At 42.9% G+C, this 22249-nt stretch overlaps 1 long non-coding RNA gene across 1 annotated transcript; it reads left to right on the top strand.

Annotated features, from left to right (window-relative positions):
* The first annotated feature begins 1540 nt into the window (after window positions 1-1540).
* LOC139381364 (uncharacterized) lies at window positions 1541-16898 on the top strand. Its single transcript, XR_011628546.1, has 6 exons — window positions 1541-1790; window positions 3351-3425; window positions 5497-5514; window positions 13887-14062; window positions 16398-16428; window positions 16862-16898. It is a non-coding gene; the product is annotated as an uncharacterized lncRNA (long non-coding RNA).
* Window positions 16899-22249: the final 5351 nt, after the last annotated feature.

Genomic DNA, 22249 nt, shown 5'->3' with positions numbered 1-22249 from the left:
ATAGCATCATATTCCCTACGTAGTGCATTAAGTTTGACCTGGGCCCATCGGGCTCTGGTTAAAAGTAGTCCTCTGTGTAGGGAATAGGATGCCTTTTGGGACGTACAATGTGACTTTCCAATGTTCATATTTCGCTAATATCAGCCTATTTGTAGTTTGGTTAGATCATAATTATTTAGAGGTTGTTGTGTAGGGTATGCTCATGTGGCGAATGGTTACGTATTAAAGTGATACAGTAGCCTTACTGGAGCCGGGATTTACCGTTTGTCTCAACACGCACAGGAGCCTAGCGTTGGACAGCGCCACCTCGCCTTTCTAGGGCGCCACCTCAATATCGATAGCGGTCGTGCAGTAAGTAGCCTGTAACAATTTGTCTGTAACAAAACTGTTAAGAACAACATAATAATGGTGCAAATTCTCACTATGATATAATTATTTTAGTTCACAAATTCCCAGGTTTTTCAGAAATCCTGTTTGGAAGATTCCTTGGAAGTTGTCGGAATTTTGCAACTCTTGGGCAAACTAAGTCAGAATCGTTGGCAGGTAGGGGGCTGTGGCTTCCAGGTTTTTACTTGACAAGCTGCAGTCTGGATGAGATTAAGAACCCTGCCTCCCCTACACGATCTGAGAGAGAATCACACAATGACATCAAGTTGGTGAATGAATTGCAACTAAGTAATATCTATAATGTATATCTATGGTATATAATCTCAACGAAAAGCTATATGCGAATGGATTTTGTAGTTTGCTTTTAGATTATACATCCCATCAACAAAGGCTCCCCTACTATATATACAGATGTGACGCCCAGCTCAGCTCTCATAAAGGCAGCAGCAACCTGTAGTACGTCAGTCTTTGAGGCTACTTGTTCTTGTGTGTAGGCTGTAGTCTGTCTGGCAAACCCGCCTGCAGGCCTGCCTTGCCTACCTGTCTCCTGGGTCTGAGTTGCCTTGCATCACGAAGGGTTAAAAAGGGTTAAATGGAAACGTAAACCACCCAACATTTACCCCATTTCTCTCCCCTTCACCCCTTGCCACCCATTTCGCCCCTCTCCCCTTGCCAGCTGAATTCATTCGATACTTTTTTTGAAAGTCACTCTTTCTCAGGGATATGCCTACCTAATGACGCAATGACGTCAATGCAGGTCAATAGCACACTGGCGAAGCGGACTGGCGGGCTGAGGCTACCGTGTGGCTGCGTGTGAACTAATGTAGTTGTCTCCCAATACACGGGAACGAGTCTCCGCGGTAAACCCGTTTGGTTGCCCATGGTATAGCCATTATAAGAAAGATTGCCTATTGATAGGCTATCATTCCCTTCACACTAAACTTCGTTCTTTGACTCAATTGCTGTGAGAGCTGGTTGGACCTGGTCGTCTAACACTGTGAATGGAGCGGGAGATAAGTCGATCTGCATCACAATATCACATGTTGCACGGATCATTCATACTTCCCTGCTCCCTAGTCATTCACATTTATTGCGGTGCGCATCGCATAGCCTATGAGGATGATTAAAATTACCCAATTTTTTGGCGGGCTTCTTTCATCAGTTGGTTTTCGCGCTTAACTCGGTGTTCCCGTCCGCGCTCTGTTCCTGAATAAGAACAACACCAGATATGTTCGCCCCAGATAGAGAACTGAAACGACGCGCACGGCTTGACCCCCTTTCGCCGTCCTGCTTTGGGCTCCGACCTAGAACTCTTTCCCTTTCTTTGTCTCAAAAAGTATCTCATTCAGACGAAGCCCTTTTGTAGACTACTCGAGCACAAACAGACAAGACTTCTCACACAGGTAAGCGCTTTCTTTTGTACCAGAGGGAATCGTGACTACCCCAGAGGTGCGGGAAGTTGTCTCTTTTAACCCTGGCAATCAGGGTAGCCCACTACACGCAGTTATGATGAGACTTTAGTTCAGCATAATCTTGAAGCATGCTATTTTATGTAGCCTTTGCGCTGATATCCTACATGGACAGATGTTTTAGCCTAGGCTACAAAGCCTTATATCTGAGGCATCTGAACACATGCATGTGCAAAACCGTTATTGTTATCGTTTAGGCTATGATAACTAACACTGTGGCTATATGGACAGTGGATATGTTGTTCAGAGTTACTGTGAGTTCTGCACTTTGGGAGAGATCCGCAATAAACACTGTGAGTCGTAGACCGTGCGGGCTGAGCTAATGCGTAGGCGTATTCACGTGCCGGGGTTCCTCCGCTTAGCCGGCTACTCTGCTGGGATGCCTAGTAACAGAGAGCATGGCACATAGCCTATAGCTGTCCATGGCAGCTCCGCACACGGTGCATAATAGACAAAGCTGTAAAGTTGATTCAGGAGCTAAGAGGTATGCACTTTTTGTAGGCTACGCTACTACACTTTGATAATACGGTCAGTGAGCACTTGTTGTATATCCCGCTGATGCAAGTCATCCAAATTACATAGACGGGGTTATTTGACCGTTTAGTTTACCTTAGAAGTTGCGTAGGTCGGTCACAGATTATTTTGTTGACCACCTTTGCCTTGTAGCGTGTGAAAAAAAAAAGTATTCGAGCAATTATTTAGCTAGACTGTATGCGTGTCCTAAAGGCAAATGAAAAGGACCTATAAGTCTTGTTATGATGACAAAGAAACAACTAACTTGCAATTGGTCAATATAGGCTATAGGTCTACTCGCTTATGGACACGCATGAGATAATGAAGAAGACATACGCAGTAAACTGTATGGTGCAGGAGCTCCGTTCAACGCAAAACCTTTGCGCCGCTTAACTTCTCAGACCCATGGTCAGCGTCACCTTGTCGCTAATAACCACTGTCGAGCAGTACGTTAGTGCGTCCCGCTTAACTTTTCAGAACCACGGACAGCGCTACGGTGCCGCCATTCTCACATCGGTTTTGACAAAGTGCTTTGTTTGCGCCGTTTGACCTTTTCAGCACCATGGACAGCGTCACGGTGCTAAGGGAGGTGAATTGAAATAGCTTTTAAAACCCGTAAAGGAACACAAACTGAAAAGTTGAACAACTTGTTATTAACTAGGCGTCACGTGGCTACAACTGAAATTAACATTGAGTGTAGATAAATTCAGGAAGAAGGCAGATAAAAAAAAACGCCATATGAAATGTCTGGGATAACAATTTTCAACATAGGGCGTTTCCAAGATTTGAAGAAGAATAGCTAGAATAGCTCAACACACAAAAATGTGAGCTTAGCTATTTTAGGCAAACGTTTGACTATACACCTGGGCTGGCGCATTGATAAGATCCTGTAAAAATAGATTTCTATGCAGTATACATCATTCAAAGAGTACAGTTCCTTAAGGGAGGAGCTAGCCTGCATAAATTGTTTTCTTTCTTCAGGGCTTTGTACCATAACTTTGGTGTCAATTGTGTGAGGAGTAGGGGTGGGAGACTGTATTCTTACAGCTGTCTCAGGTAAGAAAAATGCCCGTGTGTGTGTGTGTGTGTGTGTGCTGTGGTCCGTCGTCAGCTGGTTGCTTTGGATAACCAACAAGCAGGACACGTCACGCCCCCACCGTGCATTGTCTGGCATTTGGCGGGTGGCCGGGTCGGGCAGCGCTCAGAGTCAGGGAATCACTGGTTCTTCAAAAACAAATTCTCCAGCTGACATTTTCATTAAACCGAGAGAAAGGTCCATTGCAACTAGCAGAAGTCCATTCTCCAGAGGGGGGATTGGAAGGAGAGGTCTCGGGCTGAGTGTGGCGACATCGTGCGGCGAACTCAGTGCGCTTCACTGATAGACCCGCTCATTGATATTTGTTGCTGGTTCACTGATTGAAAGATTGCAGCTGCAGCAAAGACGGCTGAAAGACAGAGAGATGGAGGGATGGAAGAGATGAGGGAAGGGGGAACTTCAAACAACATTACAGATGACATAGAGTACTGTTCAACAGTTTAGAGAACAAAGGATAACTGTAAGATTCGTTTATGATCATAAGGTTTCTAATTAGGAATTGCATTTCTATAGCTATCCAAAAGCCCCAGCTCACCTCACCCCTCGCCCTTAGTGTCAGGGGCTGCCCTAACTTGCACTCCACAGCGGGGTAAAACCTGCAGCATCAAGTGGACATACAGTATTGGCTTGTATTATAGTAATTCAAGCCAATACGCGATATAAATAGCATCTACCGCTGAGACAGGGGCAACCCTTTTTTAATCTGAGATGATTTTTCGATGATAACCGCCAATCTCTGGGCAGACACACACACACACACACTGGTCTCGTGACTTTCCACGCGGGATGCTGGCAGGACGTCAGGATGAACCTGGGAGAGGAGAGTAAGGGAAGGAATTATAGGGGATGTAGATTGTAGAGAGAGGTGGGGGGGGGGGGGGGTGTAAGGATACGAGAGAGCGAGAGTGACTATTTATGTCTAGGGTGTGTGTATAGGTTGTATCCGTCGTATTGGTGTGCTTGTGCTTGCGCTGACGATGCAGTGGGTGAGCGAGTCTGGCGCGTGGGTACGGGCAGCGGCGAACAGAGGAGCCAGTTCACGTAGAGATCGCATTGTTATTCTCACTAGCTCGGCTAGAATGTTTGCCTAGAAAATACACGGATGGGAGCCTCAAGACTACAGTTCATACCAATCCAGTAGACGAGAAAAGCGCATGATAAACAGTGGAGGGGGAGATTGAGAGAAGGAGATTCTAGAATTGTTCATTCATACTAAGGAGCTATATGAGACGCATAGGCTGTTTCCCCTACCATTTTATTCTCCAAACCAAAAGCAGCGTCTTTAATCAGGCGCTGTAGGCCATATCTGTAAAGTGGGGAGAATCTAAACGTGACGTCAATGCCTAGTAACTGACGCAGCCCCTCAAAAAAAAATACGGCTTTTATTCTCTCTGGTCAGCAAGCTTTTAATTATTCGTTGTTGTTTTTTTTAAGCAAAAACCACTGGGATAACGTGGGGTTATCCCTATTATGTGAAGGTACCTATTCCATTTCGTATGTAGGCTATTTTGTGAATTGCAAACCAACCAACAGCTGCGTAGTGAATTGTTCAGCGAAAGTTGCATGGATACACACGAGCGAGAAGGCTTCGAAGAGCTGAGCGAGAGCACGGCGCAGTCAAATATCGATAATAATAATATATGAAAAGAAAGAGTGAGAGGGATATTAGTGGAGTAAAGTACTGTGCTTTGAGATACGGGGAGGGGGCTCTTGTGCAGAATTTGAGAGGCAAAAGAATGTACATTACATGCACTACACGTAACGTCCCTGAGCGATGCCTTTGTGAGTGTTTTTCCCCCTTACTGCCACCTAAAAATAGCAGCAGGGTTTGATCGTGCGCCAGAAATAGACGGAGGGTATCACTTGTATAAAAAGGAAGGCGACCCTGAAAACTTGGACGTGCCATGATTTAGGCTATATTAACCATGGACTGAATATTTGGTCATATCCAATTTAATTTGCCTCTGTTTCTGTAAAACATGTTCATGTATGAATTCTAAATGCATTTGATTTTTATTTCCCTCGTTTCAGCAAGTGGTCCCTGCTACGGTAAGTGATACTTTGCACGTGCAATGTTTTTTAATTCAATGTAGTTTCTCTGTGTGCCATTTTTGCATGTTCCGGTGCGTGTCTGCTGTCGTGTCTTGTCGTGCTTCCCATCACATTTAGCTCACAGTGCAGTAACAGAAAAATGCCATCATTCCTGGTCTTGACTTGGATACATCGGCATGTTTTTGTAGTTTTTTTGACAACATTCAAATTAAACCATGCACCTTTCTCTAAAGAAAGGGAATCGCCGCAATGGTAAATAAGTGAAAACTCCTTTGTTTGTTGGCGCTGTTGAGTCTCTTTTCACATCTCATTCCTCCCGCAAAAACCATACGCTTGCAAGGGAAAACCCTTCTCTAATGAGCGCTAATTGGGCACTAATTTGTCCTTATTTTTTGTATTAAAAAAAGAGGAGGCATAAAGACAGGAATGGAGAAGGAGGAGGGGAGGGGGGTTGAAGAGGAAGAAAACGAGCACCTAGGAAAGGGGGAGCAGCAGTATCCCGAAACGTTGCACGTACTTGGGGGAAACCCGGTAGCTGTCCAACAGTAATGGTGCTGAAAATACATCGAATGGCACTGGGGAGCATTCCGTGATTCACCAAACCATAGGCAAGCGCGTTTAGAGAGAGAACTGAATATGACAAAAAAACAATGTAATTTCAATGAATGATAGCCTGAAAACGTTTACTCTTTCACGGAGTGTTATCGGAGGCTGAGTCCTTTACTTCAGGGGTAATACCTGGAACTACCGATTTCCCGCCTGCGTCGTTTGAACAGTTTTACCAGATGATGTACAGGCACAGACAGGGAGGCTATAGGCAGATAGACTTGGATTACCCTTCTGCCCACGTCATCCATTTCTATCGTCAGTGTATTTGGCTATACCGTATGCTATGATCGATTGTATTTATTTCAATGTAAACCATCATCTGCAGCATCCCCAGTCATTTTGTTCCTTTGCATAAAGCAATGTGAAAGATTTCATATGGCTTAACTAACTACTGCTGGCCAAACCGCCAATCACCATACGCGTTTCATTGCTGCTTTTCGGCTATGCTGCTTTTGAATCGGATATGGATGACTTCATGACAAGTACAACCTCGTTGGGAAGAGATGGGAGGCAGCGCTATTCTCTACGTGTACAAAACATTAGGAACACCTTCCTAATATTGAGTGGCACTACCTTTTGACCTCAGAACATCCTAAATTCGTCGGGGCATGGACTCTACAAGGTTTCGAAAGCGTTCCACAGGCCCATGTTGACTACAATTTTCCCCACAGTTGTGTCAAGTTGGCTGGATGTCCTTTGGGTGGTTGACCATTCTTGATACACATGGGAAACTGTTCAGCGTGAAAAACCCAGCAGCGTTGCAATTCTTGACGCACTCAAATCAGTGCGCCTGGTACCTACTACCATACGTTGTTCAAAGGCACTTAAATATTTTGTCTTGCCCATTCACCTTTTGAATGGCACACATACACAATCCATGTCTCAGTTGTCTCAACGCTTAAAAATCATTCTTTAACCTGTCTCCTCCCCTTCATCTACACTGATTGAAGTGGATTTAACAAGTGACATCAATAAGGGATCATAGCTTTCACCTGGATTCACCTGGTCAGACTGTCATGGAAAGAGCACGTGTTCCTAATGTTTTGTGTGTGTGTGTGTGTGTGTGTGGGGGGGGGGGGGGGGGGGGTCTATATTGATGGTTCCACAACAAGATATTGGGCTGCCAAATGGGCAAGGAATCACCCATCCAATTACGATAGTGTCATCCGTCTGAGCACAGACACCAGTTCAACGTCTAGTTTTGATTTACATTTGGTTGAGTTGTCAACTAACGTGAATTCAACGTCAAATCAACAAACAATTTCATCATGACATTGGATTTAGGTTAGAAGTTAGAAGACGAAATGCCCTTACATTGACGATTTATTGAAAATCCAATTACTTTTCCACGTTAATTAAACGTCATCACATAGATTGTCTGTGTTGAAATGACGTGGAAACAACGTTGATTCAAACAGTTTTTGCCCAAGTGGGATGTCGAGGCAATCAGAGCCAACTTAGTGATAATGTATAAAATAAAGTAAGCGCCGACTCGCATGTCAAAATGTCGAATCGAATTCAAACAACGCTCGTATCTGTCTGCAGTTTCGTTCACGCCACACAATAATCATGCTCACTCACTCATAGCTACAGTCCTCGCACGACTTTTGTCCACAAGTCTATATATAGCGTTCTTTTCGCCGCGGGAGAAGAGTTGCAGTACACGACATCCACGTTGTCATGAAAAATAAATCTTCAATGGCTGGCTCGTGTTGTGATAGACTGTGGAACCATTCACCTGCTATATTACCTCCACCTTTCAAAAAAACTCCGCTTTTTAGCCTTCCTTTTGCCAAACGAAGCACCAGATAGGGCCAGATCCCCTTCCTTCAATAATTAAATGCCGGGGCCGTGTAATTTCAGTGGAAACAACACGGAGACTTGAGTCGTGACTGCTAAAGTGAGTAATGCGCGCGTTGGCTGCGTCAGGAGAGGCAGTCACTGTGCAGTGCAGTGCAGACTGAAGGAGGGGAGGGGTGTGTGTGTGTGTGTGGGGGGGGGGGGGGTCGTGACTGACTGTTGAGACGGTCGCAAATGAAAAGACCACCCAATAAAAATCCACAACAGGGCGACAAATGGGGATTGGGAAACGTTTTTTTTTAAATACATTTGCATTGCTGTCCCCCTGAATACTACTTCGTTCCTTTACCTTGCTTTACTGATCCTGGCACCAACTTGAATGCAGGAGAAGAGTTACAAGGATAGTGGGGGTGGAAGGAGGAGGGAAAGAGGAGGAGGGGGGTGGGGTGGGGTTGGTTTGGGATAAAAACGAGACACATATTGAGGAGGGAGGATCCAGATATAGCTCGTGAACCCGACCTCCTACTCGGTACAGTAACTTGTCCAGTTCTTAGGGGGGGGGGGGGGGGGGGGGGGGGTATACCGGGCCTCCTGTGGTATTTCTCTCTCCAAAACAATGATGGGGTCTAAAAACACTGACTAAATAACCTCAAGGGTAAGTAGACTTCTACTATTCTGTAGCTTTTCCCCGATTCATCTTAATTAATGAAGTTTATTAATGGTTGTTTATTGGTGTGTGCAGAGTTTGATCATTGGGCTGGGTGACTATTGTTGTCATTGACTTGTTATCACTATCACTCTAGTGTTTTGTTCCGACTCCTGCTAATGCTACTGTGTAGGTAGGTGCCTTTTAATTGTCGTTCTGCATTGCATTTATTGCAATATATTGCGCTGTAATTCGGAATCTTTGACACGTGGCACTTTGACAACAAGTGTGTTCCGAGACCCCCCGTGTCGTCACTATTGGTGGTATCCTCCAGTGAACTCTCGCTGGTCATGCAATAGAATCGCTTCAGATGCTTGTCATGTTGTTGTTATCGCGTGGACGAGGCACCGCGCTTTCCCACGATTGGTTTACATGCGTTCAAGGGGGCCGTATTTATATTAGCGTTTCAAAATGGTTCATGTCCAGCCTATATACAATTGTATTAACATGACGGGTTGTAACGCAGTAAGGATTTAACCAGCGAACCTGTTGTCGTTTATTCTTTCGTCATTTGAATCTCAATAGAATTCATTGTGATCCGATACGTGTATCTCCCACATGCATAGCCGTAGCCAAGCTGCAATACATGCACAACTCGAGAATCAATCAATCGATATAACAAATCCACCCAAATGTTCTGTGCACATAACCCTATTCGTACGCATTTATCAAGTCACTTTTGCCAGCTAGAACACAATTTGGTTTCCCTTTTTTTTTCTTTTTTTTTCAAAAAGGGGGGCCCCTATATGAGCAAGACACGGATTGGTCGATGACGAGTTTTCGTTTGCTCCAATAAGGTCCCTCGCTGCTCTATATTTATTGCTAGCAGATTACTGCTTGCTCCCGCCTTACCCAGACGGTTCGAGCGGTTAGAGCGAGCTACTTCTCCAGGAGACTTCATGAACGAGGGGAATATGTTTTTTGTATATATGTATACATATCTATAGAACCATAATAACAACTAAAACAGTGCTGCTTTCCGATGCTCGGAGCCTAAATGACCACACTATCTTAAACATTTGTTCATTTAGACCAAATTATATTCGAAAGAGAGAGGGAGTGAGAGGGAGTAGGAAGAATTTCGAGGGGAGGTCGGGGAGAAATTCAACTACAGAGAAGCAATGCGATTTAGGACCATGGACAGCGGTAGAAAGCAGTAGGCATTCGTTCGCTTGGAAACCCTATTTCTCGCCTCGTAGTGTGTGATTGAGTTGGAGACACACAATTGCCTCGGGTTGCCGATGGCTGAATGGACCCAATCCGGGATTGGCGATGGAAGCGGTCTTTCTTGATGTCACTTTCTTAAGCCTCATGGACTCTCGACAGGACGTAGAGGCAGAAGCCGATCAGTCCTTCGCGAATCTTTTTGCGGTCTGGGCTTGCTGTACATAACTAACAAGCTGGGAAGCCCTTACCCCAAAAAGCATTTGCGGAGGGCGCATTCGCCGAGTCACATCGCAAGACGTCTTGCAAGCACGCTTCGTGGATTTAAAAAAATTATATTTTTCCTCTTGCTTTTTCACATAAAAATTTTACTACAATTATTATTCATACTATTTTCATACTTATTTTCATTCAGATTTTAGGATTGATATAATTGTTAAGTGCTAATTGTAATTTATTTTGTATGTGTTTGTATCGTTAGGCTTAGGTCCCATTTCTAAACTTTGGTATGTCTCCCAACCCCGGGGATACTTAAAAGATTTCTCAGCTCCAGAGTTTCCGAAAATGTTTTGGACTCAACTTGGAGTAATGTGATAGCAATCAGTCCATATAGCGCCCCACCCCCCAAATCCACAAGATCGGTGCATAGTCCCCTCAGCATTACACAGAACGCCGTGCTGATGAATAAATCTGGGACCCAAATGGTACCCTATTCCCTATATAGTGTACTATTATTGCATTATATAGGTAATAGGATATCATTTGAGACGCAGAATAAGTCTAAACAAAGGGACACCCTCGGAATGAACAAGTTGCACGTGGGGAAACAGAGTGATTCCATTCAGAGACGGTGGGAGGATGGAAGGGGAGAATGAGGAGGAGGGGTGTGGGAACTTGGACCTCTCTGCCCTGCGTGCACTTGGGAAATACAACATTTATTTAAATGTTCCAATCTCCAAATAGTTAAGTGTGGCGGGAATTGAACACGCACACACGCACACACACACACACTTGAATATATGAGACATGACCATGCAGCGAGAGCGTGTGAATGTGTGAGAGAGAGAACGAGCCGTGCTGTGTGTGCGGCCGTTCTCTAAGACAAGCAGAGACTGAAACGCTTTATTCAGCCTGCTGTCTCTTTCTCTTTCTTCCTTTCTCTTTATCGCTCTTCCTTTCTCTCTCTCTCTCACGCGCACACACGCACACGTTTTTCTCCCTAATGTCATGATATAGCCTATTCACCCTCGAGCATCGCCCACCATTACCCCTTTCATCAAACTTAAAGCATAGAGCACGTCCTTCTATATTTGGCCCACGTAAGAGAGAGAAACAAGTTGATTGGGAACACTCATCTGATCAGTTGACGAACTCCGACCTATTCCTCGAGTTTGTTTCCAAAAGCACGGAGTGTCGTTCGTGTCCATCACGCTTGTGCACATAAGCAAAACCATGAAAACAGAACTCCCAGTTTTTGACTCCTTGTCCAGTTCGATAGAATAAAATAGTGCAGTGATGACACAATTAGATTTACACCCGAAAAGCAAAGTTAAAAAGCATAGCTATACCGGTAGCTTAATGATACTATGTTGCCCTATACTACAGTCAGTGAACAGTGGGACAGTGAAGCATTTTGTATTCTCCTGGCTATGAACTCTAGCACTCTTTATTTGAAGTGGTACAATGACTATAAGGATGAAGTATCAGCTATGATTTGAGGGAATTTCTATCCATAAAGGGTGAACCGTTTAGAAATTACAGCACTTTTTGTGCATAGTCCCCCCATTTTAGGGGACCAAAAGTATTTGGACAAATTCACTTAGGCCTACATGTGTATTAAATAATTCAAAAGTTTCGTATTTGGTCCAATATTCCTAGGACGCAATGATTACATCAAGCTGTCACTCTACCAATTTGTTGGATGCATTTGCAGTTTTTTGGGTGTTTCAGATTATGTTGTGCCCAATAGAAATGAATGGTAAATAATGTATTGTGACATTTTGCAGTCATTTTTATTACAAATAAGAATGGAATATGTTTGTAAACACTATGATGCTACTATGATTACGGATAGTCCCGAATGAATAAAAGTGACTGCAAAATGACACAATACATTATTTACCATTCATTTCTACTGGGCACAACATAATCTGAAACACCACCAAAACAAACAGCAAATGCATCCAACAAGTGTGTAGAGTCACAAGCTTGGTGTAATCATTACGTGCTAGGAATAAGGGACCAAATACTAAACGTTTGACTACCTTAATACACATATAAGTGAATTTGTCCTAATACTTTTGGTGCCCTATAATGGGGGGCTATGAAAAAAAGTACTATAATTTCGAACCTAAAATACCTTCATATTAAAGCTGACAGTCTGCACTGTTTGATTTCAAATACAAACTTTTGGAGTATAGAGACAAAATAAGAAAAATGCTTCACTGTCCCAATAATTACGGAGACTACTGTATAATGTCCCTGAGTTTAGGGTATACCCGGCCATTAGCATCAGTGCAACCGTTTCAGGGGCATTTACATGAATGTGGGAATAGTATTTGCTTCTTTAATTAAATACATTTGGCTACTAATCCCTACAGTCAGGTGTTTGCTATAGCATTGCAATCCTGGGCATAACTGCTCACTTACGGTGACCGCTGGCGTAAATGTTGGTCACGTGGACATAGTTGCTATTCAAAGTGAGAAAAAATCGATAATCAAATAAAAACAAACGATTAAAACCACGATGAGGGCCCTGTTATAGGCTGCCCATAGAAATATAACGTATCAGTGATTTTGCCAGGAAAGTAAATATAAATATATGTATATGTATGTGTGTGTGTGTGTTTTATTGTCACATACACGAATGTAAAGTGACTGTGGTAAAAATAGTGCGTGCAGTTCGCTTAGGCTACAGAAGTCATTGCGGTCTACTTCTCCTCTCGAGGTGAATGACATATCTCCTTGGCTTTATCAATTGACAAGCATCTCTGACCTATAGCGACATGCATACAAACTCAGCTGAAGCTTAGAGTGTAACATTCCAATATATACGATGTGGGATTTCCACCCTGTGATTATCTCTGGAGGTCAAAGGTTGTTTTAACTCAAAATAATGATAAAGACAGCAGAATTGTTTCGTGTAGGGGAGTCCCAACTTGCGTAACCTTTACACCCGCGTAACTTTTAAGCACCATGGACAGTGCCATTTCGCTGCGATGTTAGCACAGTGCACTCCACTTCAGGACCATGGACAGCGTCATATTTTCACCAATCTGACCACGGTCTTGCGTCCCTTCAATATTTCAGCACCACGGACAGCGTCACGGGCCTTCAGCCCGATTTCAGTGGCGTCACACTCGGGCACTCTGCAGCTCAAGTTAGTCAAGTCTCTAAATAATCATCATCAATTAAGGTTCATGTCACCTTTTGGCACTCAGGTTGAGGAGACAGCTGACAATTCACTAATGCTGTAAAAACACTCAACACCCCGTGACTAAAGAGTAACAAGTAGTCATAGGCCTATAGTAGAAAGCATCATACAATGGTTAAAACTTGACAGTGGAGACAAAACCACTGTTTTGCATGGTATTGTATGGGTGCTGTATCGTGCATTTCCGATAAGTAAAGCCACCTATTGCTTGTTTTTGTATTTGGACACAACTGCATGCAATAAATGCCAATGCCATAGCCCAAATATAGATGTCTTGTTTTGTAGTTTTTTGTTGTTGCGTGGTGCAGTATGGATGGACAAAGCCTAGGCCTAACTATGCATACTTTTATTCTCTAACAATTGTTAAAAGGTGTCTCGGAAGAGATTCGAACTAGATGTGGGCAAACAACAAGGCTACGTTTACATGTTTTAAAACCTTTCGAGTCAGTCATTTGAATTAGTGCGATTTGAGGATGTTTCAGTGGGCATCGGTGACGTAGGGCCTTCATTCCCGCTCCACATCTTTTCGAAGACTGTATTTGTGCGCACCGGACGCCCCTCTTCCACCCAATTATGTAGTACACTTTTAATGGCAATGCTCTATCAATCTTACAGACACAATGATACCTCTGACCTCTGTCTTTTTGTTTTCTGCAGGTGAGGGAAGAAGTAGGCACGACCGTGAAGGGCTCGAGCGCCATGTGACATCCTGGCCAGAAACGTCAACTCGATTGGGATTTCATCATCTCCATTGAGAAGGAGAGCCGGCCTATCACCCGTGGACCACTAAAATCACCACCTCTTGGTCCTTCCTCTCTCGTGTTCAGCGCAAGGTAATTGTTAACCCGAGAGTGTTAACAGAGGCAACTGGAAAGATGACGTCAAACAAAAATCACTTCCCTTTGAAATTGCATTTTTTTTTGATCGGGCATTTTCACCGCTCGTGCACGTGAGCAGAAGTTGACCGCCCATTAATTTGGCATCAAGATGGCCAATCATTGCAGTCCTTTGTGAGAAACATACTTTATAGATTTAACAGACGTCAATGCAACAAAGACACTTGTTTTTGTCGAGGTTTGACCTATTCCATTGCATGTGTGAGGGGTAGGCAATATATGCCTCATTTTACTGGTCTGTAGGCATGTGTAGGCCTATTTATAGTTCCCATATTGGCCTGTCTGACCCTACTTAAAAAAATATATAATAGTGTTTTGGTGGGTAATGTGTGTTAGTACTGTGTTCTACATCATGGAAACAAAACAAAACATATATTCTATTTATCTCTCTGTCTACCACACAACGTTTATGGGCCAATTGCGTTACATGTTTATTCAGTTAGTGAATATCACTGAAAATAAGAAGGACATGATTTGAGTCATGAGAAGGAGGGCCAATGAGGGGATGCATGAGAGGTGCAGGGTGAAGTTGCTCCTAGACACTGGTCTTGGGTCAGTCGTGCATTTCCCCCCACGGGCCCTAGATCTTCACCGAGGGGAAACGTCAGTCTCAAAATGATATCTTGGACCTACACACTTGATTGACATGTATGAAAACTGTATTTCTGAAGAGTTTGCTTTGCAATGTTTTTTAAGTGCGTTTCTCTGACGGCTTGCACCATGCCATTAGCAGTGTAGGATGTCTGAACCCAGAGATAACGCAAAGGAGAGGAGAGGTGGAGCTGTGGGCTTTGTTAAGGAATAGCAAGTCTATAGTGGAGCAACAGTTGCGCCAAAATAATAGTCGTTTGTTTGCCTCCCAAATACCACCATATTCCCTATTACTTTTTGACCAGGGCCCATAGGGCTCTATGGGGAATTGTGCACCATTTGGGATACACAATTTGATAACTGGTTATGATCATAAATCCAGTTTGAAATCTGGTCAAAATGTTGGTCAATCAAGCACTTCTAGAGTCAGACTTATTGACCTGCATGGAGGACTAAATTCAGTAGAATACAGTGTAGTTCACCAAATACAGTGCACATGTCGTTACGTGTAAAGGTGTGCAAAATGGTGTCCATGCAACTCCCGTCTTTGTTCAGATTGTGACAAGCAGAACTCTTCAATGTTCAGACTTCTTTGGGGAATTCGCTTCATTTTGAACACTTGTCTCCAGATGTTTCCCAGAAAGCAAAACTGTTGCTATGACGTCTTTTACGGTCAGATTCTATGCTGGTTGTAAAATCATTTTGTAAGTGTATTTTTAGCAACCAGAAAAATACGCCTTTTGACTAGATATCAACCAACATATGAAGTCTTTCCCATGAAGCCTTGATTTTGTCATGAAAAGTCTTTACCTGTTTGTAACAGAGACCTGTTTGTCTTCAGTTTACAACAAGAAAACAACGTTATCAAGACGTCATGTGTCAAATTATGCCCACTGGGTTTGTTCATTTATGACTACTAAGGTTTAGGTCTCAAAGACTGTGAGTTTGTGGTAAAACCTCTGGGCTGGGCTTATCAAGGTGTGTCCCTCAAAATCTACCGGTTAATAGTGAGATTTGTATGACTAGTACAGTATTTGTTATTCAGGATGCATTTTCCAATTGTCTCTGTGAGAGATATGTGACGTTGGGAAGCAGTATGTATGGGTTTAGGAAACAGTCAGGTTGAACAATGCCTTCTTGAGCTTCCTGTTATTACGAAAAGCACGAACCATTCAAGGATATTTAGAACGTTCAACCTTTCTCACTGATTCAGTGTGTTGCAAGCTAGATGAATAGGGCCTATCAAATGCAAAAAAAAAAAAATGAAATGAGCACACAATCAAAAACTTCCACTCACAAAAATGATGCCTCCATTTTGTTTTAGCCTAAACTACAATAGACCAGAACTTGTAACAAAACCAATTGCTAAAAATACTCTTGAATGAATCAGTCATTTGATATAGTGTTGCATTTTCCATCTAGGACATAAAGGACCTCTTTCTATGTTCAATACAACCGTATAGGTCACAACATCTAGAAATACCTGTTTTTGTCCTCCAGATGCCTGATTTGTTAGCCAAAAGGGGTGAGGCGACTGTCTAGCCATCTAAACAGAGATAAGAATGGGGACCTCTCCTCTTGAATGGAAGAACGTCATCACTCAGTTCTGTCGTGACTCGTATCATTACAAAGCTTCTTCTTCTTTTTTTCCCTCATTCCAAATGTCTTTGTTTATTTTTAGGGGAAACGTGTTCTGCTCACATGAACATAAGGTATGCATACGTACATGTAGGTGCACGCACTCACTCACTCACTCACTCACTCACTCACTCACTCACTCACTCACTCAGTCACACACACACACACACACACACACACACACACACACACACACACACACACACACACACACACACACTGTAGCTGGGCTTTAATACACAAAGGACTACACAGCCTCTGTGCTGTGGGCCACACAGATATTTAGTAGAGTCAAAGGCTTTAGGTCCTGTTCTTTGTGGTTGTAATTATTGTAGTTTAATACCAGTCTCATTAATGAGAAGAACTCAACCCTTGTAAGATGATAGTCACCTGTGTCCATTTATTTGTAAAGGATGTTGTATTGTGTGTGTGTGTGTGGGGGGGGGGGGGGGGGGGGGGGGTGTTCAGAGGCCTATTAATGTCTAGCAACTGAATGCTTTTTTTCAGAAGATGGTTACATATTGCATACTTGTGAAGCCAATCAGCGTTTGAATGGAATGGACCACTTTTGGACAGGAGAGAACAGTGGGGATTCCTCTTAACACATGATGGAGACCTGTTAACTTCTCAGTTAAGCTGTAGTTAAAGTTCCCTTGAATACAAAAGAGCACAGTGGGTTATAGACTGGACAGGAGGGTATTCTACCTCTGAACAGGTACAATCAACAGGTAGTGCCAAGACAAAATTGTCCTCAAACTAGTTTTCTTTCCAAGCCGCAGGACACTGAATGGACATCCATCTACTCATTGATTGTGATTTGGCCAAGGCTTCAAGACGTGATTTATTTTTAATGTCCATATTAGTCAATGACCCATCTCTTTTGACTTGAGTGGTGTTGAACCTCAAATAGTTCCTCACTTCCTCTTTAGGCCTTCCTGGATTTATTTCTAGAGATTCTCTCAGTGGGGAGTGGCTGCACCTGAGACAGTCGGTGTCCATCGTCATGTGGTGCTGAACTTTGGGATGCCGATTCCGTCGCTGTCTGCTCGAGCGGTGCTGAATCTTTAATACCCCCTGTTTGCGTGTCATTTTTGTTGTTGTTGTTGCCATCAGACCTTTTACTTAGTCACATCAGATCGTGGCCCTAGAGACACAATGAACTTTTTATGATATACATACTATGACTGGTGATGAGGGCTGTCTTCTAGTCAGAAGTTCATGCTCCTTTCCATGTCTGTCTTATGCTGAGCTGAGGCAATGGCCTCTCTATTTTGCAAACTGTTCCTCTTTAAGGTTGTGTGTAGGGGTCGTTCACATTCACTGTTAACGTTCATATTCATGTGCATGTTCACGCTCTGTTCACGAGCTGTTCACTCATGATTATAGCTAGTGTCATGACGATGTTCATTGTACTGTGAGTGTGTACATTGACACAGTAATGAACCAACACTATTCTGTCATGAGCCTGGTGTTATATCTTACAGGCAGAATTAGAGCTGGCCACAACTTGTTTCTCTTGGTCTTTCTCTGACTGTTTTCTCTCACTTTTCTTACTTTGCACAAAAAGGGCTTCACAGGCAAGGATATTACTGCCAGTAAGATTGCACCTAAATCAACCATTTATCGGATCATCAAGAACTTCAAGGAGAGCGGTTCAATTGTTGTGAAGAAGGCTTCAGGGCACCCAAGAAAGTCCAGCAAGCGCTAGGACTGTCTCCTAAACTTGATTCAGCTGTGGGATCGGGGCACCACCACTACAGAACTTGCTCAGGAATGGCAGCAGGCATGTGTGAGTGCATCTGCACGCACAGTGAGACGAAGACTTTTGGAGGATGGCCTGGTGTCAAGAAGGGCAGCAAAGAAGCCACTTCTCTCCAGGAAAAACATCAGGGACAGACTGATATTCTGCTAAAGGTACAGGGTTTGGACTGCTGAGGACTGGGGTAAAGTCATTTTCTCTGATGAATCCCCTTTTCGATTGTTTGGGGCATCCGGAAAAAAGTCCTGTGTCATGCCAACAGTAAAGCATCCTGAGACCATTCATGTGCGGGGTTGCTTCTCAGCCAAGGGAATGGGCTCACTCACAATTTTGCCTAAGAACACAGCCATGAATAAAGAATGGTACCAACACATCCTCCGAGAGCAACTTCTCCCAACCATCCAGGAACAGTTTGGTGACAAACAATGCCTTTTCCAGCATGATGGAGCACCTTGCCATAAGGCAAAAGTGATAACTAAGTGGCTTGGGGAACAAAACATCGATATTTTGGGTCCATGGCCAGGAAACGTCCCAGACCTTAATCCCATTGAGAACTTGTGGTCAATCCTCAAGAGGCGTGTGGACAAACAAAACCCCACAAATTCTGACAAACTCCAAGCATTGATCATGCAAGAATGGGCTGCAATCAGTCAGAATGTGGCCCAGAAGTTAATTGACAGCATGCCAGGGCGGATTGCATAGGTCTTGAAAAAGAAGGGTCAACACTGCAAATATTGACTCTTTGCATCAACTTCATGTAATTGTCAATAAAAGCCTTTGACACTTATGAAATGCTTGTAATTATACTTCACTATTCCACTGACAGAAATATCTAAAGACACTGAAGCAGCAAACTTTCTGGAAATTAATATTTGTGTCATTCTCAAATCTTTTGGCCACGACTATACAGGATACACATGGTGTACACCGTCCAACGGAATGCTTACATGCAGGTTCCTTTTCAACAATGCAACAATAATAATAAATAATAAAAGATAAGAATACTAACATAAAGTAAATGGCTCAGTAGAATATAATAAACATTTTAGCATACGTATAATACAGGAAGAAACCATTTATAGTCCAATATTTACACATGTATCAGGGAAGGGGGGATTGAGGGGCAAGTGTTTAAATTGTGCAGTATTAGCAATAGTAGATAAGAGTCTTGTAGCAGCAGTTGTGGTGTTTGTGTGTGTAGCATGAATTTGTGTGTGTGTGTCCGTGTGAGCGTGAGTGAATGAGTGAGCGCATGTGTGCTAAGGTGTGGAGAACCAGAGCAGGTGGTCAGTCCAGTTCAAGTGTTCAGCAGTCTGATGGCTTGTAGGTAGAAACCGTCTCTGAGCCTGCTGTTATTCTGTCTTTTCTTCCCCTCTCTCCCCCTTTCTTTCTCCTTCTCATTCTGTCTTCATCTTTCACACTTTCCACCTCTTTCTCTTTTTATTTCCTATTGCCAGGGCCTTCCTGACTGTGTGACAGAGAGAGTCCTGAGTGACGCCGTGAATCACTCTACGATGCCTTACTGCCCCCCCCCCCCCCCCCACACACACACACCTCTTCCCGGCTGCTTCTTATTAAGGTATGATCACTATAGCTGCACACACATTTCAAAGACTTACAAAAAGTCCCCAAAAAATGAAGCACTTTCCCTCAAATGTTGCTGTTCTGAAACGGACCAATAGGAGGGATGTATTTAGCAGAAGGAGCGTTATTTGTACTGTTCCATACCTTGGAACTTAACGTATCTTAGACGATGCCCCAGTGTAGGTTCCAATCGTTTTGCAATGCAACTGTGCTCGCTGCTATCAGTGAAAAGGTTCCACCCAAAAAAAGATCCCTGTTTCTAGTACTCTTACAATGCAGCACGGCGGCTCGGACTATTACTGTTACACTTGCGGTGTTGGCCAAGCTACTGTGAAAATGCCGTTTACCAAGCTACCGTTTACTTCACACTGACAGAAGTTAAGCTACACTGAAGCCACATTTAAGAAAATATATATTTTACTTAACTCAAGTTACTTTGGGAAAATAGTTCACGACATCCACACTGCTTTTTGAAAAATGATCATATTTGAGTACAAATTGCAAGGGCAGATCACTTTGAGGTCATACGTTAACAGAATGTGCCTATTAAACACAAAAACTATGTTTCAAGGGAGAATTGGGAAGGTTGGATGCTGAAAAAGAAAGGAAATTCTTGCCTACTTCAGTCCTATTTTCTTTTCTTTTTGCAAAAAAAGTAGTGTGTGGTTCCAGTAGTTCGCTACACTGCTACGTGGCAATTAAAAAAAAATTAACTACTGAAAACGATACCAAAAGTTGAATTTAGTTAATAAACTACCACCACCAAGCTACTGCAAAATGCAGTTAAATTAGTAGTTCACTACTCCTCCACACTGTACACTTGTCACCTGGTTGAGTGAGTGTGAAAGCACTCAATCATGATCCACTTCCTGTGTGTGCCCAGCCTATACTGAACCTGTGTTCATTTGGGACCAAAGGGAAGACAATAGACTGAAAGATGGGAGGGACTACCTGAGGTGTATTAATTAGTCCTACACCGTAGCAAAACGTTTTTTTCAACGGGCACATTTTGCAATAAAAACAAACGTTTTCAGCTTAGGTTCCATTTGGTTCCTTGTGAATACACCCTTGGATTCTTCCAAATAGCAAAAGCTCATTTTTGTTTTCTGTCGCAGGCAGTTAGGAGCTAAAAGGAAGACGTCACGTCGTTTCACATTATCCATGCATATGCTAGGGTGGTTGATAGTTGGTTTAGTGGAAAGTGAGTTCTAGGTCAAACTAAAACACGGGGCACTTTTCTGTACCAGGCTGGCAGCTGCCATTCACCCGGCCTTCCCCTCCATCTCTCCCTTTCTCTCTCACATCTCTGACGGAAGGAGAGGTGCCCGTCGTTGTAAGGCGGTTGTGGAAAATGGGGCAGGCTGAGGGATGACTCAGCCTCCTGGAGAGGGGGGGGGGGGGGGCGGTACTTTGGGAGGGGGGTTAGGGGTTAACTCTAACCCTCTATGGAGCCTCTGACATAGATGGATCTGACACACACTCACACGTGGACACATAAGTGAATGTCTTTCACACACACACACACGCAGGCTCAGAAACATACATATGCCGTGCATACGCACATTCATTTGTAAGTTCTCAGTTATGACGACGCCCCTTATGTTCGCACACGATGACTCACTCTATCACTCACACACTTTCTCTCTCTTGGACACACACACACACACACACACACACACACACACAAACACACACACTATGAGTTTCAAAACAGAACATATTTATCCATTCTGATTTGAGTAGAGTTGAAGTATTCATTGCTGCAGAAGTACATTTTTAGCAAAACAAATCACTAAATGATATCTAATCTATAGAGTAATATTTCTAAGAAGACGACTGTATTGAAAATAACCATTTAAGAGAGTGCTTAATTGAAAGAATGACATTGTTCTGTCACCTTTTTGGGGGAAATTTCACTTCAACATAAACAATGTTAGTTATGAATTTGACCAGTGCTACAGAAGATATTGCCCAAATACTTTGAAAGTATCTTGATTTATACTGTAGGTGTGTAATTCCTTTTCGAGTTTGCAGTGTTATGTTTTCATTTTCCAAAACAGAAAGAAAAATACTCATGCCAGTTGACTTACTTGTATTACTAAAGGGTTTTGTGGTATTAAAATACAGCTATGTAGCGTCAGTTGAGAAGTACTATGTATCACATCACAGTAAATTGAGACGACAAAAATGTGTGTGATATGGACTCGTTCAAATCACAAGAAAATGAGCAACCAGCTGTTTCTCGTGCTCTTATAATTAAATATGTCATAATAAAAAGCGACCTGAAAATGACCAATTATTTCTAAAAGGTTTGAGAGCTTTTATTTAAGGACATCATTTCATTGGATACAATAAATGAACAATTGAATCACAGAATCCTTTTTTTTTTTTTTTTTTGGAAACAGGATCAAATTCAAGACTGACCATTGAAGCTGAAATTAGAAGTATATCTAATATCTATCGAAGACAATTGTTCTGACAGAAAATAATACGTTGTAGAAGTTTATAAGGGTATTTAACCATTGTAGTGGTTGTTGAAATTGGTTTCCATT

This window comes from Oncorhynchus clarkii, chromosome 2, assembly GCF_045791955.1.
Source record: "Oncorhynchus clarkii lewisi isolate Uvic-CL-2024 chromosome 2, UVic_Ocla_1.0, whole genome shotgun sequence".
Taxonomy (NCBI): domain Eukaryota; kingdom Metazoa; phylum Chordata; class Actinopteri; order Salmoniformes; family Salmonidae; genus Oncorhynchus; species Oncorhynchus clarkii.
This window is presented reverse-complemented; position numbering and strand designations above follow the sequence as displayed.